The sequence below is a fragment of the Pan paniscus genome, chromosome 22, assembly GCF_029289425.2.
Source record: "Pan paniscus chromosome 22, NHGRI_mPanPan1-v2.0_pri, whole genome shotgun sequence".
In the NCBI taxonomy this organism is placed as follows: domain Eukaryota; kingdom Metazoa; phylum Chordata; class Mammalia; order Primates; family Hominidae; genus Pan; species Pan paniscus.
The window spans coordinates 41,676,823-41,692,578 of NC_073271.2; the positions used below are offsets into that span (position 1 = coordinate 41,676,823).

At 51.9% G+C, this 15,756-nt stretch overlaps 1 protein-coding gene across 1 annotated transcript in view; it reads right to left on the minus strand.

Moving 5' to 3' along the window:
- Positions 1 to 1,456: 1,456 nt before the first annotated feature.
- LOC134729730 (uncharacterized) overlaps positions 1,457 to 15,756 on the minus strand; it is a 41,526-nt gene continuing 27,226 nt past the window's right edge. Inside the window, exon 4 of the mRNA XM_063601332.1 lies at positions 1,457 to 2,750. The gene's annotated coding sequence lies outside the window, so the exon portion shown is untranslated. The remainder of the gene's footprint in view (positions 2,751 to 15,756) is intronic.

A 15,756-nucleotide genomic window follows, 5' to 3' on the forward strand; every position in this document is an offset into this window, starting at 1 on the left:
GTCACCTTCTCCACTCCCTTGCCTGCCTGGGGTCACCTCCCTCCCACTCCCCTGCCTGCCTGGGGTCACCTCCCTCCACTCCCCTGCCTGCCTGGGGCCACCTCCCTCCCACTCCCCTGCCTGCCTGGGGTCACCTCCCTCCCACTCCCCTGCCTGCCTGGGGCCACCTCCCTCCACTCCCTTGCCTGCCTGGGGCCACCTCCCTCCCACTCCCCTGCCTGCCTGGGGTCACCTCCCTCCCACTCCCCTGCCTGCCTGGGGCCACCTCCCTCCCACTCCCCTGCCTGCCTGGGGCCACCTCCCTCCACTCCGCTGCTCATCCAGGGTCACCTTCTCCACTCCCTTGCCTGCCTGGGGTCACCTCCCTCCCACTCCCCTGCCTGCCTGGGGTCACCTCCCTCCACTCCCCTGCCTGCCTGGGGCCACCTCCCTCCACTCCGCTGCTCATCCAGGGTCACCTTCTCCACTCCCTTGCCTGCCTGGGGTCACCTCCCTCCCACTCCCCTGCCTGCCTGGGGTCACCTCCCTCCCACTCCCCTGCCTGCCTGGGGTCACCTCCCTCCCACTCCCCTGCCTGCCTGGGGCCACCTCCCTCCACTCCGCTGCTCATCCAGGGTCACCTTCTCCACTCCCTTGCCTGCCTGGGGTCACCTCCCTCCCACTCCCCTGCCTGCCTGGGGTCACCCCTCCCACTCCCCTGCCTGCCTGGGGCCACCTCCCTCCACTCCGCTGCTCATCCAGGGTCACCTTCTCCACTCCCTTGCCTGCCTGGGGTCACCTCCCTCCCACTCCCCTGCCTGCCTGGGGTCACCTCCCTCCCACTCCCCTGCCTGCCTGGGGCCACCTCCCTCCACTCCTCTGCCTGCCTGGGGTCACCTCCCTCCACTCCTCTGCAGCTTCTCTGCATTGCTTCTTCTCCTTCACCTTTTTTGGTTGATTTTCATCTTGTACCCTTGGCATTTTTGGTTGAGTGACAGATGTTCATAGGACAGGTCTCAGGCCACCAGTGGTGCCGTCTCCAGGGAGCCGAGTGGCGCTCGCTCCTGTGGTCACCCAGGGAGGGAGGCCCTTGTGACCCAACTGCAGACTCTGGGAGGGTGGGGTCAGGCTGATTCCCCTTCAGGGTTCCCACCAACAGCTGAGGGGCTTCTTGGGGCCCCTTTTTTTCCTTTGGCCCCATGAGTGCCGAGAGCTGAGTCCGGCTCCCATGGCTCAGCTCAGCTTTTGCTTCCCCAGTTATTGGTCAGCCCGGATCCACGCCGCCCCAAGCATCAGCCCATCATCCTTACTTTCCCCGTCTTTCAGACCTTGGCCCCCAAAATTGTCACTGCTTTAGGAGTTCTTCATTGATTTCGAACAGACATTTTAAGATAGTTTTTTCTAGCTTGTGTTGTGTTTTTAATGGGAGAGTTGGTCAGCGTCTGCTAGAACAGAGCTACGTCTATGGAACCGTAGACTTGTTCGTGCTTTATTGTAAGTTTCAGTCGCTCCTGTGTGCATGTGTGCATGTGCCTGGTGTGTGTGTCTTTGCATGTGTGTGCTCACATATACATATGCGTCTGCACATGTGCATCTGTGCATGTGTCCGTCTGTCTGCATGTATCTGTGCATGTGTGTGTGCGTGTGTGCACATGTGCATGTGTGTGATCTGAGGCATCTTCCCATGACTGCTGCTTTCTGCTCCAGTTGCTCCTGGCTGAGCATCAGTGCACCCCCTCAGCACCAGGACACCACTCCAGAGACTTCTGAGCAGAGGCTGACAGCGCAGGGGGGCTTACTAGCTGCCTTTCATGCTGGCCGTGGTGGGTGAGCTGTCCAGCTCTCCTCTCCCAGATCTTCCAGGGGCCAGCAGGCTTCCTCTAACCACAGGGCCTGGGGGCACTTCAGTCTACCAGGGCAGATGCTTGCCAGGCCCATGGGGACCAGCAGGCTCCCGCAGGCCCTCCCAAAGCCACATGCAGCAGTGCGGCTGGCAAGCCTCACTTGGGGGAGACCCTGCTGTTGCCGGCCAGGCCTGTGGGACAAGTACAGTCTGACATCTTTGCCGATGGCCTGGAGATGAGCACCCCCTGCTCTCTCCTCGATGTTGTAGCAGAACCCACGCGTAGAGAGGGTTGGGGCGAGGAGTCCAGGCAGACCCCCGGGATTTTCCTGCCATATTGCACAAGCGTTCATGCGTTCATTTAATCTTGCTTTTTTAGGCAATACTTTAAAGACACAAAGTCTCAACAACCATCTTCCGCTTGACGAGACAGATCATTCTAATTTGAGCAGAAGCTACTATGTCCTGCCCTTTGAACGCGGCGGCCCGTAAAGCTGACAAGGACACACTGTGTATTTCCATTCCAATTCTGGGAGTGCTCTGAGGCCTCTGGGGGAGAAGGACCCATGAAATATTCAAAACATAAGTGAATAAAATATCTAGGTGTTAGATATGGGCCAGGAAGAGCCCTTGGCCCTGCAAAGTGTGTGTGATGGTGAGAAGCTACCAGAAGAGATGGTCCCTGTTCTTGGTTCATTCCTTGGACATTTATCAAGCTGACGAATGTAGCAGAGGTGCTTCAGTCGGCTGTAATTCCACGGGTGGAGTGCTGGCTGGAGAGTTACCTGGGGCTGTCACACTGCATGGGCTCCGGGACACTGTGGCTGCCCTTATGTGGTGTCCCCAGAGGGCCCTGCAGGTGTCACACCGCTGCTCCACACTGCCACCTGCTGTCAGCACCTGTGCAACGTATCCAGGTCTCTGGGGGCTAGAATGAAAAACATGCATCTCGTAACCAATGAAATCAGGCTTGTCCTGAAGACCTCGTGCATTCATCCATTCTCACACTGCTATAAAGACATACCTAAGACTGGGCACTTCATGAAGAAAAGAGGTTTAATTGGCTCACAGTTCTGCAGGCTTTACAGGAAGCATAGCAGCTTCCACTTCTAGGGAGGCCTCAGGAAACTTATAGTCATGGTGGAAGGTGAAGGCGGGACAAGGCGTCTCACATGGTGGGAGCAGTAGAGAGAGAAAAAGAGGGGGTGCCGCACACTTTGAAACAACCAGATCTAACGATAACTTACTATCATGAGAACAGCACCAAGAAGCTGGCGCTAACCCACTTGTGAAGGACCACCACCATGATCCAATCCCTTCCCACCAGGTCCCACTTCCAATGTTGGGGATTACACTTCACGGTGAGATTTGTGCAGAGAGGACACAGGTCCAAACCATATCACCTGCTGTCTTTTTATTTATTTATTTATTTATTTATTTATTAAGGCAGAGTTGCTTTGTCACCCAGGCTGGAGTGCAGTGGCGCGATCTCGGCTCACTGCAAGCTCCGCCTCCCGGGTTCGCACCATTCTCCTGCCTCAGCCTCCCGAGTAGCTGGGACTACAGGCGCCTGCCACCACACCCAGCTAATTTTTTGTATTTTTAGTAGAGACGGGGTTTCACCATGTTAGCCAGGATGGTCTCCATCTCCTGACCTCGTGATCCGCCCGCCTCGGCCTTCCAAAGTGCTGGGATTACAGACATGAGCCACTGCGCCTGGCCTATTGATTTATTTTTGAGATGGGGTTTCGCTCTTGTGGCCCAGGCTGGAGTGCAATGGCACGATCTCGGCTCACTGTAACCTCCGCCTCCCAAGTTCAAGTGATTCTCCTGTCTCAGTCTCCCAAGTAGCTGGGATTACAGGCATGCGCCACCATGCCCAGCTAATTTTGTATTTTTAGTAGAGACGGGGTTTCTCCATGTTGGTCAGGCTGGTCTCGAGCTCCCGACCTTAGGTGATTCGCCCGCCTCAGCCTCCCAAAGTGCTGGGATTACAGGTTTGAGCCACTGTGCCTTGCCCACCTGCTGTCTTTTTGCATCTTCCAAGTAGACATCAAAGATTGGTTTGCTATCAGTGTCACTTCTATAATACATGGTTCTATATGAAGAAAACAAAATCCCAATTGGGGAAAATGAACCCACGGCATTTTGTTTCTTACCGTGGAGCCGTTTCTGGCAGTTTGCCAGCAAGTACACAGACCCACAGGACAAGCTTGGTTCATGGCCTGGAGTGCTGGTCTTGCTCATGGACACGCAATCAGAAGCAGTATTTTGATACAAACCCCTGTGCTCATGGCAAGGAGCTGCGTGGACTTTCAGGGTGGAACCAGGGCTTCAGGGAACCCCTTCATCCCGACAGGCATCACCCAGAGCACACCCAGAGCAGCCTGCAGCGGCGTGGAAGAGGCTTGCACTGGCCCCAAGGTGCAGGGGAGCCCTGCCTGCCTGTCTCCTGCTAGGCTTGCCTGGGCTCCCGCCTACAGACCATGAGAATTCCTCTAGCACGGGGAGAGTCTGACCAAAGTGACAACAGCCATCCCCTGACTGCCCAGCACTGTTCACTTCTTCCCAGATACTCCTACCAGACCAGGTCAGCCCTTCTTTTACTGGGGGGCCAGAAAGGTCCCCCCAATCCAGTCCAGGACTCCAGATGATGCCCATTTCTCTGCCAGTCCCAGCAATCTCCCTTCTCAGCATCTGGCATCCTGGGATGTACCCTAAAGTTCACTGGCTCAGAGCACCCTAACTATGGCTGCGGCGAGCGGGGGAGGGTGGGATCAGGTCGGCGTGCTGCACATGGGTCCTGGGGTGGGAACAGTATTCTGGCTATGCTCCTGCAGCTGGGCCCTCACAAGGGGGGCAGCGTCTGCACCCTCTCAAGGCTTTGCAGATAAGGGTTTATTGAAGAGGGAGGTGACCCACACCATCCCCACTGAGGGATCTGGTTAGGGGGCTCCCCCCAGAATGTAGGCAAGAGGGCAGCATCTTGATAGTGAGGGTTGGTCACCCGGGAACCACAGTAACGTCCGCAGGGACCTTCCCCCAGTGGCACACACTTCCCAGAATGCTCACAGTCACCCTCAGCTTTCAACTGTGGGGACCTAACGCGTCTCCTGGTAGAGTCCTCACTCCCTTGGCTAAAACTTCTGAAAGCAGCGAGGCTGGGCTCCCTGGCTAGGATGGCTCTGGCCCTGAGCAGGTCATTTGCGTCAAGTTTCACCACCCGGCACCCTGTGCTTTCCCCAGCTGGCTGCACGCTGGGCCTCCGGGAAGCCGGCAAGCCCACCTGATTCTGAATCCTCCCCTCGAGCCCGGGGGTCAGAATTGCTGTGTGGGAGATTCTGCTGTCATGAAAGAAGCTGCCAGAAGCCCACAGCAGGGCAGTTAGGCAGGGAATGCGAGTCCGTGTCCAGAGCAAGGGTGACTCCAGCCCCTCCAGGACGGAGAAGCCAGTGAGACCCACTGTCCCAGGCCCCCATGGCCCTGGCTGCTCCTGGCGGACAGAGGGGCATGTTGCTCACGCTATGCCTTGTTCCCTCTGGGCTGCCATGGCCCCTGGAACAATTCCTGGGACAGCCTGGGGAGGAGGCTGACAATCATGCAAGGTGGATGGAGCTTGGCCCCTCCCAGTCACCTATGTGTTCCTTCCTCCGACTCCCGTGGGGCTGGAGTCATGATTTTGCTCCCCATCCCATCTGTAGGCCGCCCCTGCCTGGATGAGACCACCCTGACACTCACCCGCCTCCCTCCAGGAGGACCCCAGCTCCACTTTCTCCAGGGCCACCTGTGATGCACCAGGATCCATCCTGTAATCCCAGTTACTTGGGAGGCTGAGACAGGAGAATCACTTGAACCTGGGAGGTGAGAGGCAGAGGTTGCAGTAAGCCAAGATTGGACCACTGCACTCCAGCCTTGGCAACAGAGAGAGACTTCGTTTCAAAAAAAAAAAACCTATGCAAATCCCAATTACACACGCTGAGTGGCATGTTCAGCTGAGCCACCTGCCCAAGGCGGGAACCTCTCTTCCTCCGTCTGCAGGTCACATGGAGATGGCAGAGCACCTGCACGTGCACCTGGAGACCCTCTCAAGCCTCGTCTCCTGACACTGCCTCCTCCTGACATTGGAGGCTGCTGGGAGTGCCAGCCTGTAACCCTCGTTGTGATGGCACCTGCCTGGTGCTATAATTCAGACATTTGTCTCCCCAACCTCGTGTTGAAATCTGAACCCCAATGTTGGAGGTGGGACCTGACAGAAGGTGCCTAGGACATGAGAGCTTGGTGCTGTCCTCGCGGTCATGAATGCATTCATGCTTTATTCCTTCTTACAAGAACTGATTGTTAAAAACGCTTGGCACCTCCTCTGCCCACTCTCTCTTGCTCCCTTTCTCACCATATGGTCTGCATGCACCTGCTCCCATTGCCTTCTGCCATGAGTGGACACTTCCTGAGGCCTCACCAGAAGCAGATGCTGGCACCATGCTTCTTGTACAGCCTGCAGAACTGTGTGCCAAATAAACCTCTTTTCTTTATAAATCACCCAACCTCCCAACACAATCGTCCAAGACACCTGGTATCCCCCAAACAGCTCCTTGGTCAACCTCAGATTCAGGACCAATCTGAGAGCTGTTTCCGTGAAGGGAGGAGAGGAGAGTTGTTAGCTGAAGAGGACATGGGTTTGCTCAAGATCCCTGCATTCTCCACTATGGCTCTCTGATTCTCCTCTCTGAGCTTGTGGCAGACACGGCAGATACCTCAAGCATGGCTGGGCAGCAGATGCTGGCTGAGAGGAAGTGGCTGAGCCCAACTTGTCCCTCCTCAGACCCCAGAATTGCCAAGACCAGAGTCCTCCATAAAGACCTCACAAACAGGCAATCACTGCATGCTTTTCCACAATTAAATATGTGCACATCTTAAGGAAAGGACCTAACATCCTTCAGCAGTATCTCCTTCCAGGGCAGGGAGTGACTGCGTCAGCAGCCTCAAGTACCTGGAAACTGTCCACATCAGGCAAAGTGGTGGGAGAGACACAGATGTTTCCACCAGCATTTAAAAGAGAGGAAAGAAAATTATTGACAAGAAGCCTCCATGGTGGATCAGGCTTCAATGTTTTGATGGACCTGACCTCTCTTGGAAGCAAATCCCTGGATGGAGCCCATGTCTCTTTGGGCCCCCAAAGGCAGCCTGACCTTGACACGGAGTGCAAAGCAGACTCAGCTGCTTGTGTTTAATGGGGATTCGCATAGTTGGTTTTTGTTTTTGTTTTTGTTTTTGTTTTTTTGAGATGGAGTCTTGATGTGTTGCCTAGGCTGGAATGCAGTAGCATGATCTCTGCTCACTGCCTGCAACCTCTGCCTCCCCAGTTCAAGTGATTCTCTTGCTTCAGCCTCCCGACTAGCTGGGATCACAGACATGTGCCACCATGCCCTGCTAATTTTTGTATTTTTAGTGGAGATGGGGTTTCACCATGTTGGCCAGGCAGGTCTCGAACTCCTGACCTCAAGTGATCCTCCCACCGCGGCCTCGAACAATGCTGGGAAAACAGGTGTGAGCCACCATACCCAGCTGGGATTTCTGTAGTTTTGTCCGTGCTGTTACATGGTGCACTGGGCAGAGCCAGCCAGTCCTGCCTCGAGCCCTGTTACTTTGGTCTCTGATGCAGATGTTGTGTGGCAGTGGAACGGCCTCATCAGCCCCACCTGGGACCTGGCAGGGGATGGGTCTGAGCAGCCCTAGAGGAGGGTCCCCAGGGCCCACATCGAGGGTGACATGACCCACACCATCCCCACTGAGGGGACCCACACAGTGACCCTCCTCCCACACCCCCTCCCTAGCTGGCCACTTGGACCAGAGAGACATTGGGGAGGAGGCAGAGTGACATTATCAAAGTGCCCTCTCGGAAATGTCGCCTTCATCCACCATCCTCTTTTAACCCACTGGGCTTGGTCAGGAAGCCATCGGTCAGCAGGGGGCAGGTGTGGTTGGGGGGCACCCTTATGTCCTGTGAGACCCTAGCAGGCACTCCAGCTTGGGATTTCCAGAGGCTCTGAGGTGGCTAAGAACAGGATGACAAATCAACTCCAAGGTTCAACTCTTCCCCCCATGGACACTCCTCCCTATGCTGTTCTCATCTCAAATTTTACCTGTTTTTCTCAAAGTAGCTCACCAGAGGTTGGAAATGAGATCAAAGGTCAGCGTGGATCTCAACATTATTATTCATCAGGGAAATGCAAATCACACCAGAGATGAGACGCCACGACACTCACATTAGCAGGGCTAAAATTTAAGAGTCTAGCTGGGGCTGGGCATGGTGGCTCATGCCTGTGATCCCAGCACTTTGGGAGGCCAAGGCAGGAGGATTGCTTGAAGCCCAGGAGCTCAAGACCAGCCCCGGCACCAAAGCAAAACTGTACCTCTACAAGAATTTTTTTTTTTAATTGGCTAGATGTGGTACACATGCCTGTGGTCACAGCTACTTGGGAGGCTGAGGAGGGAGGATCACTTGAGTCCACGAGTTCGAGGCTTGGTGAACTGTGATCATGCCACTGCACTCCAGTCTGGGCAACAGAGTGGGACCTCATCTCTTAAAAATAAAGAAAAGGAAAGGAGTGGAAAGGAGAGGAGAGGAAGAAACTTGATATTTCAATTATTTTAAATTTGTTGAGACTTGTTTTGTGGCCTAACATATGGTCTATCCTGGAGAATGTTCCATGTGCTGAGGAAAAGAATGTATATTCTGTGCAGCTGTTGGATGAAATGGTTTGTAAATGTCTGTTAGGTCCATTTGGTCTAAACCATAGTTTAAATCCAATGCTTATTTGTTAATTTTCTATCTGATGATATGTCAAAGGCTGACAGTGTGATGTTGAAGACCCCAACTGTTACTATATTAGAGTCTCTCTCTTTAGATCTAATAATATTCACTTTATATATCTGGATGATTTGGTGTTGGGTGCATATATATTTACAATTGTTGTATCTTCTTGCTGAGTCAGTCCCTTTATCATTATATAATGACCTTAATCTCTTTGTAGTTTTTGACTTAAAGTCTGTTTTATCTGATAGAAATATAGCTACTATCGCTCACTTTGGGTTGATGAAATATCTTTTTACATCCCTTCCCTTTCAGTCTGTATGTGTATTTATAGGTGAAGTGAGTTTCTAACAGGCAGTATATAGTTAGGTCATTAAAAAAAAATCCATTCAGCGAGTCTGTATCTTTTAAGTGGGGAATTTCATCCATTTACCTTCAGGATTATTATTGGTAGGTGAGGGTTTATTTTATAATTTTGTTAATTGTTTTCTGATTGTTTTGTATATCCTTTGTTTGTTTGTTCCTTTCTTCCTTCTCATGATTTATCATTGAGGTTGGGTGGTTTTCTGTAGTGATAACGTTTGATTCTTTTCTCTTTCTGTTTTGGATATTTGCTTTACCACTGAGTTTTATACTTTTGTGTGTTTTCATGATAGTGATTGTCATTTTTTCACTCACAGATGTAGGATTCCCTTGAGCATTTCTTGTAAGATCAGTCTAATGGTGATGATTTCCCTCAATTTTTGCTTGTCTGGGAAATATTTTTTTTCTCTCTCATTTCTGAAGAATATGTAGTATAGTATTCTTGGCTGACTTTTTTTCTTTCAATACTTTGAATATATTATCTCATTCTCTCCTGCCCTGTAATGTTTCTGTGAGAAATCTTATGTTAGTCTAATGAGGATTCCCTTATATGTGACTTGATGATTTTCTCTTGCCATTTTTAGAATTCTTTGTCTTTTACTTGAAAGTTTGACTATAATGTGCCTGTAAGAGGACATTTTGGGGTTGAATCTACTTGGGGACTTTGAGCTTCTTAGATGTCAGTGTTCATATCTCTCCCCAGACTTGGGAATTTTTTAGCTCTTATTTCATTAAATAGGTTTTCTTTGCCTTTCTCCTTCTCTTCTACTTTTGAAATTCCCATAACATGAACATTTGTTCACTTAGTAGTGTTACATACTTGTAGGCTGTCTTCACTCTTTTTCATTCTCATTTTTTTTCTCTCTGATGGGGTAATTTCAAATAACCAGTTTTCAAGTTCAGAAATTCTTTTTTCTGCTTGATCAAGTCTGCTGTTGAAGCTATCTATTGTAATTTTTATTTGATTGCTTGAAATCTTCAGGTATGGGACTTCTATTTGGCTCTCTTTATTATTTCTAGTTCTTTGTTAAATTTCTAGTTCACATAATGAATTGTTTTCCTGATTTTATTGAATTGTCTTATCTACCTGTATCTCATTGAGTCTCCTTAAGATCATTGTTTTGAATACCTTTTCTGGCAGTTAGTTGATTTCCTCTTCACTGGGGCCTGTTAGTAGAGAGTTATTTTGTTCCTTTGGTGATATGTTTCCTCGTCTTTTTATATTTCTTGTGTCCCCGTGTTGATGTCTATGTATCTGGTGGAACAATTGCTTCTTTCAAAATTTCTAGAGCGGCTTTCATACAGAAAGGCTTTTACCTGCAGTGGATTTTAGTGTGCCATTTGGGAAGGGTATGGTGACTGCTTCTGGATCAGTGCAGTGGTATAGTCTCTGCAGCTTCTTCAGCCATGTTCAACATTAGCAATAACTGTGGACCCCTCAGCAGCCTAGGCTGTAGAAGTTCGTGACACTGGTGGGGACAGTGTAGGCTGTTAACATCCTCAGTTCAAAGGTTGTTGGGGTTCTTCTAGTCTCATTTTCCCCATAATGGGAAGACTAGCCAGGGGGATTCCTCAGACTCTAGGGGGCTAGTTCAGCTCTAGGGAAGCAGGCAGTTGAGTTGTTTGGCCTGTAAGGTGGGATGTCTGGGCTCAGCTACTGTTCTGTTTCTCTGGGATGTAGGGCACTGCATCAGCTCAGCCCTGGGGTGTGCAGCTGCTCAGCTCAGCCAGGGCACTGATTCCCCTTGCGGTGGTGTGTCGCTTCCGCTCAGGCCTGAGGGACGGGACTGTCCTGGGTGGCCCAGGCATTTCCCTGGATGCAGAGTGCTTCTTCAACTTGGGTTCCAGGAGGCATGACTGCTCTGAGCAACCAAGGTATTGTTTTCCCTGGAGGCCATTTATGGCTTTAGCTCCAGCCTGAGGGGGCAAGAGCGGGTAGTGGAGTGGCCCCACCTTTGCTTGGCCCCACAGAGAAGGTGTAACAGCTGCCTGCAGCTTGGCTGGGGGATGTGGGGCCACTGGGCTGGGGTGGTTGGGCAGCGGCTTAGCCTCAGGGGTGAAGGGGAGCTGGGGCTGCTCCCCCAGGAACAAGATACACTCCAGCAGTAGTTCCAGTTCCAAGAGGGCACAGCAAGGGCCACGGGGGCAGGCACAGTGTCGATTCCTTCTCCGGCGGGAGCACAGTGGTGTGGCCTCCAGGCAGCTCACTCCACCCTGGGCTTCGTGCCTGTGAGGACTGCAAGGGACCCCAAGGGTGGGGCCGGTGGGTGTCCACGGTGTTGATGGGGGCTGCTGGGGTCCTCTTGATTACTTCCTCACCAAAGGGAGATATTCTCCTGGGTTCCAGCTGACCCTGGTTAGAGGATGGGGTGTCAGGGGCCCGGCGTTTCCTTTTGTTCTTTTTGTGACTATCATGAATTTCTGGGCTTGCCAGGGTTGCTGTGGCTCCTCTGGTGTGTTCTGGAGCTCTCTGTGGGGACTTTCATTAACATTTCATGGCTCATGGCCGGGTGCAGTGACTCATGCCTGTAATCACAGCACTTTCGGAGGCTGAGGCAGGCAGATCACCTGAGGTCAGGAGTTTGAGACCAGCCTGGCCAACATGGTGAAACCCCATCCCTACTAACAAAAAAAAAAAACCAAAAAAACTAGCCAGGCATGGTGGCAGGCGCCTGTAATCCCAGCTACTTGGGAGGCTGAGGCATGAGAATCACTTGAACCTGGGAGGTACAGACTACAGTGAGCTGAGATTACACCATTGCACTCTGGTCTGGGCAATAAGAATGAAACACCATCTCAAAAAAACAAAAAAAAACCCATTTCCTGGCTTGTTTACTGTTCTGGGTCTTTGTGAGGGACACCAGTGCTGGGGGCTTCCAGTCAGCTGTTTCACTGATGTCACTACTCCCTACTTTTTTCTTTCATTCCATATTTTTACTGTACCTTTTCTATGTTTAGACACACAAATGCCACCGCGTTACAGTCGCCTGCAGTATTCAGTGCAGTCACACACTGCACGGGCGTTTGGCTACACAAATGCCACCGCGTTACAGTCGCCTGCAGTATTCAGTGCAGTCACACGCTGCACGGGTGTTTAGATACACAAGTGCCACTGTGTTCGTCGCCTGTAGTATTCAGTGCAGTCACATGCTGCACGGGTGTTTAGATACACAAATGCCACCGCGTTATAGTCGCCTGCAGTATTCAGTGCAGTCACACGCTGCACGGGCGATTACATACACAAATGCCACCGCGTTACAGTCGCCTGCAGTATTCAGTGCAGTCACACGCTGCACGGGCGATTACATACACAAATGCCACCGCGTTACAGTCGCCTGCAGTATTCAGTGCAGTCACACTCTGCACGGGTGTTTAGCTACACAAATGCCACCGCGTTACAGTTGCCTGCAGTATTCAGTGCAGTCACACTCTGCACGGGCGTTTAGATACACAAATGCCACCCCGTTACAGTCGCCTGCAGTATTCAGTGCAGTCACACGCTGCACGGGCGTTTAGCTACACAAATGCCACCGCGTTACAGTCGCCTGCAGTATTCAGTGCAGTCACACTCTGCACGGGAGTTTAGATACACAAATGCCACCCCGTTACAGTCGCCTGCAGTATTCAGTGCAGTCACACGCTGCACGGGCGTTTAGCTACACAAATGCCACCGCGTTACAGTCGCCTGCAGTATTCAGTGCAGTCACACTCTGCACGGCTGTTTAGATACACAAATGCCACCACGTTACAGTCGCCTGCAGTATTCAGTGCAGTCACACGCTGCACGGGCGTTTAGATACACAAGTGCCACCGCATTACAGTGGCCTGCAGTATTCAATGCAGTCCCATGCTGCACGGGCGTTTAGCTACACAAATGCCACCGCGTTACAGTCGCCTGCAGTATTCAGTGCAGTCACACGCTGCACGGGTGTTTAGATACACAAATGCCACCCCGTTACAGTCGCCTGGAGTATTCAGTGCCGTCACACTCTGCACGGGCGTTTAGCTACACAAATGCCACGGCGTCACAGTTGCCTGCAGTATTCAGTGCAGTCACATGCTGCATGGGCGTTTAGATACAGAAATGCCACCACGTTACAGTCACCTGCAGTATTCAGTGCAGTCACACGCTGCACGGGCGTTTAGATACACAAGTGCCACCGCGTTACAGTGGCCTGCAGTATTCAGTGCAGTCCCACGCTGCACGGGCGTTTAGCTACACAAATGCCACCGCATTACAGTCGCCTGCAGTATTCCGTGCAGTCACACGCTGCACGGGCGTTTAGATACACAAATGCCACCGCGTTACAGTCGCCTGCAGTATTCAGTGCAGTCACACGCTGCACGGGCGTTTAGATACACAAATGCCACCGCGTTACAGTCGCCTGCAGTATTCAGTGCAGTCACACGCTGCACGGGCGTTTAGATACACAAATGCCACCGCGTTACAGTCGCCTGCAGTATTCAGTGCAGTCACACTCTGCACGGGCGTTTAGATACACAAATGCCACCGCGTTACAGTCGCCTGCAGTATTCAGTGCAGTCACACTCTGCACGGGTGTTTAGATACACAAGTGGCACCGCGTTAGTCGCCTGCAGTATTCAGTGCAGTCGCACGCTGCACGGGCGTTTAGCTACACAAATGCCACCGCGTTACAGTCGCCTGCAGTATTCAGTGCAGTCGCACGCTGCACGGGCGTTTAGCTACACAAATGCCACCGCGTTACAGTTGCCTGCAGTATTCAGTGCAGTCACACACTGCACGGGTGTTTAGATACACAAATGCCACTGTGTTCGTCACCTGCAGTATTCAGTGCAGTCACAGACTGCACAGGTGTGCAGCCCAGGAGTGATACGCTGCACAGCATGGCCTAGGTGTCTCGCAGACTCTACCGTCTCGGTGTGTGTGAATCGCCTCTGATGTTCTCACAACAGCAAAACCGCCTACTGATGCATCTCTCAGAAAGTCTCCCTGTCGTTAAGTGACGCATGACTGTAGCACTCAGCAACAAAAAGGGAGGAAGTACTGACGTGTGGACTTCAGGATAATTCTGCCAAATGAAAGATGTCAGATGAAAAAGTCTACACAGTATAATCCCGTGTATCCAGAATCCTACAGCAAACTCACCAGCAGTGGCAGGAGGCAGACCTGCGCTTGCTGTAGATGCAGGACAGGTAGGAGGTAGGAAGGAGAGGACAGAGGGAGGAGAGGACAGAGGCAGGAGGGAGGGGAGGAGGGAGGGGAGGAGGGAGGTGAAAGGGAGGAGGGAGGGGAAAATGGAGGAGAAAGGGAGGAGGGAGAGGAGGAGGGATGAGAAAGGGAGGGCAGAGGGAGGGGAGGAGGGAGGGGAGGGGAAGTAAGGGGGAGGAGGGAGGGGAGGGAGGGACCACGAGAGGTGGGAGGGAACACTGAGAGCCGCAGAGATGGGTTCGGGGTGTTGTGTCAAAACTCAACACGCTGTGCACTTTAAACACGGGCAGCTAACTACAGGTAATTGTGTATCAATTATGCCTCACTAAAGCTGGAGGAAAAAACAGAAGACAACAGAAAAGTCAGAGTAAAGAGAATTCACTTACGAAATGCCAACCGTTTAAAAATACTCCACACCGAACATGATGAGCCTTTTCCATTATTAATGCCTCAGGGAGAAATCAAAGTCCGAGCCGCAGCTATCCCTGCTATTCTCGAATTAGGAGAAATCACCGTGTCCTACTTGACTTCAGGGTGGGTGGCGGGTGTTCCCGCGGCAGCTGCAGCCTCGCAGTGCCTGCGTGAGCCGTGCTCTGCTGCGCCCCGGGCAGCTCCGCTCCGACCCACGCACCGCAGGTTGCTTATATACTTGTGCATGTTAGTTTGGACTTTGAGGGGTGCTTGCTTTATTTTATGTTAAGGTGCAGTTTACAGGCAGTAAAATGCATCCATTGTAACTTTACAGCACAGTAGAGCTCACACATATATGCGCTCATGTGACTCACCCCCTGAGCAAAATATGGAGCATTTCCATCTCCCAGGAAGTCCCCTCCTGCCCCTTCCCAGGCAACGGTTCCCCACCCTACCCCTACCAGACACTCACAGTCTGATTTCTAGCTTGGCAATTCGTTTTTCCTTTCTCAAGCGTCGAATAAACTGGAGTCCCTTGGTGTGTCCTGTGCTATAGAATCTGACTATTCCACTCCATCTGAGCTTTGAGACTTGGACAGTGTTTGTGCCTACCACAGTACTCTTTCCCTTTCCCCCGGGTTGTACCCCACCCCGTGCATGGACCCTGATTTGCGTGGACCCTGATTTGTGTATCCATTCTCCTCTTGCTAAATGCTGGCACTGTTTCCAGTTTGGGGTGTAATGCACCAGGATCCTGTGAAGACTCAAGACTTGTTGTGGACAGATGCCTCCATCTCTTGGGCACACACCTAGAAGGAGCATTGCTGGGCCGTAGGGTGGACATACGTTTAGCTTTATTAGAAATTGTAAAAATGATTTTCAAAGTGATTGTACCGTTCACACTCCCACAGCAACATACAGAACTTCCTACTGCTCCCCGTCCTCGCCGGCTGACGCTTGGTATTGTCAGTCTTTTTAATGTTCGTCATCCTGGTGGGGGTGTGGTGGTATCTCACTGTGGTGTTAATTTGCATTCCTCTGATGAATGCTGATTCTGTGCACGTGTTCAATGCTTAGGACTGCCCGGATACCCTCTCCTGTGAAGCACCTGCTCAAGGCACTGTCAATGTTTAGGGCTGCCCGGATACCCCCTCCTGT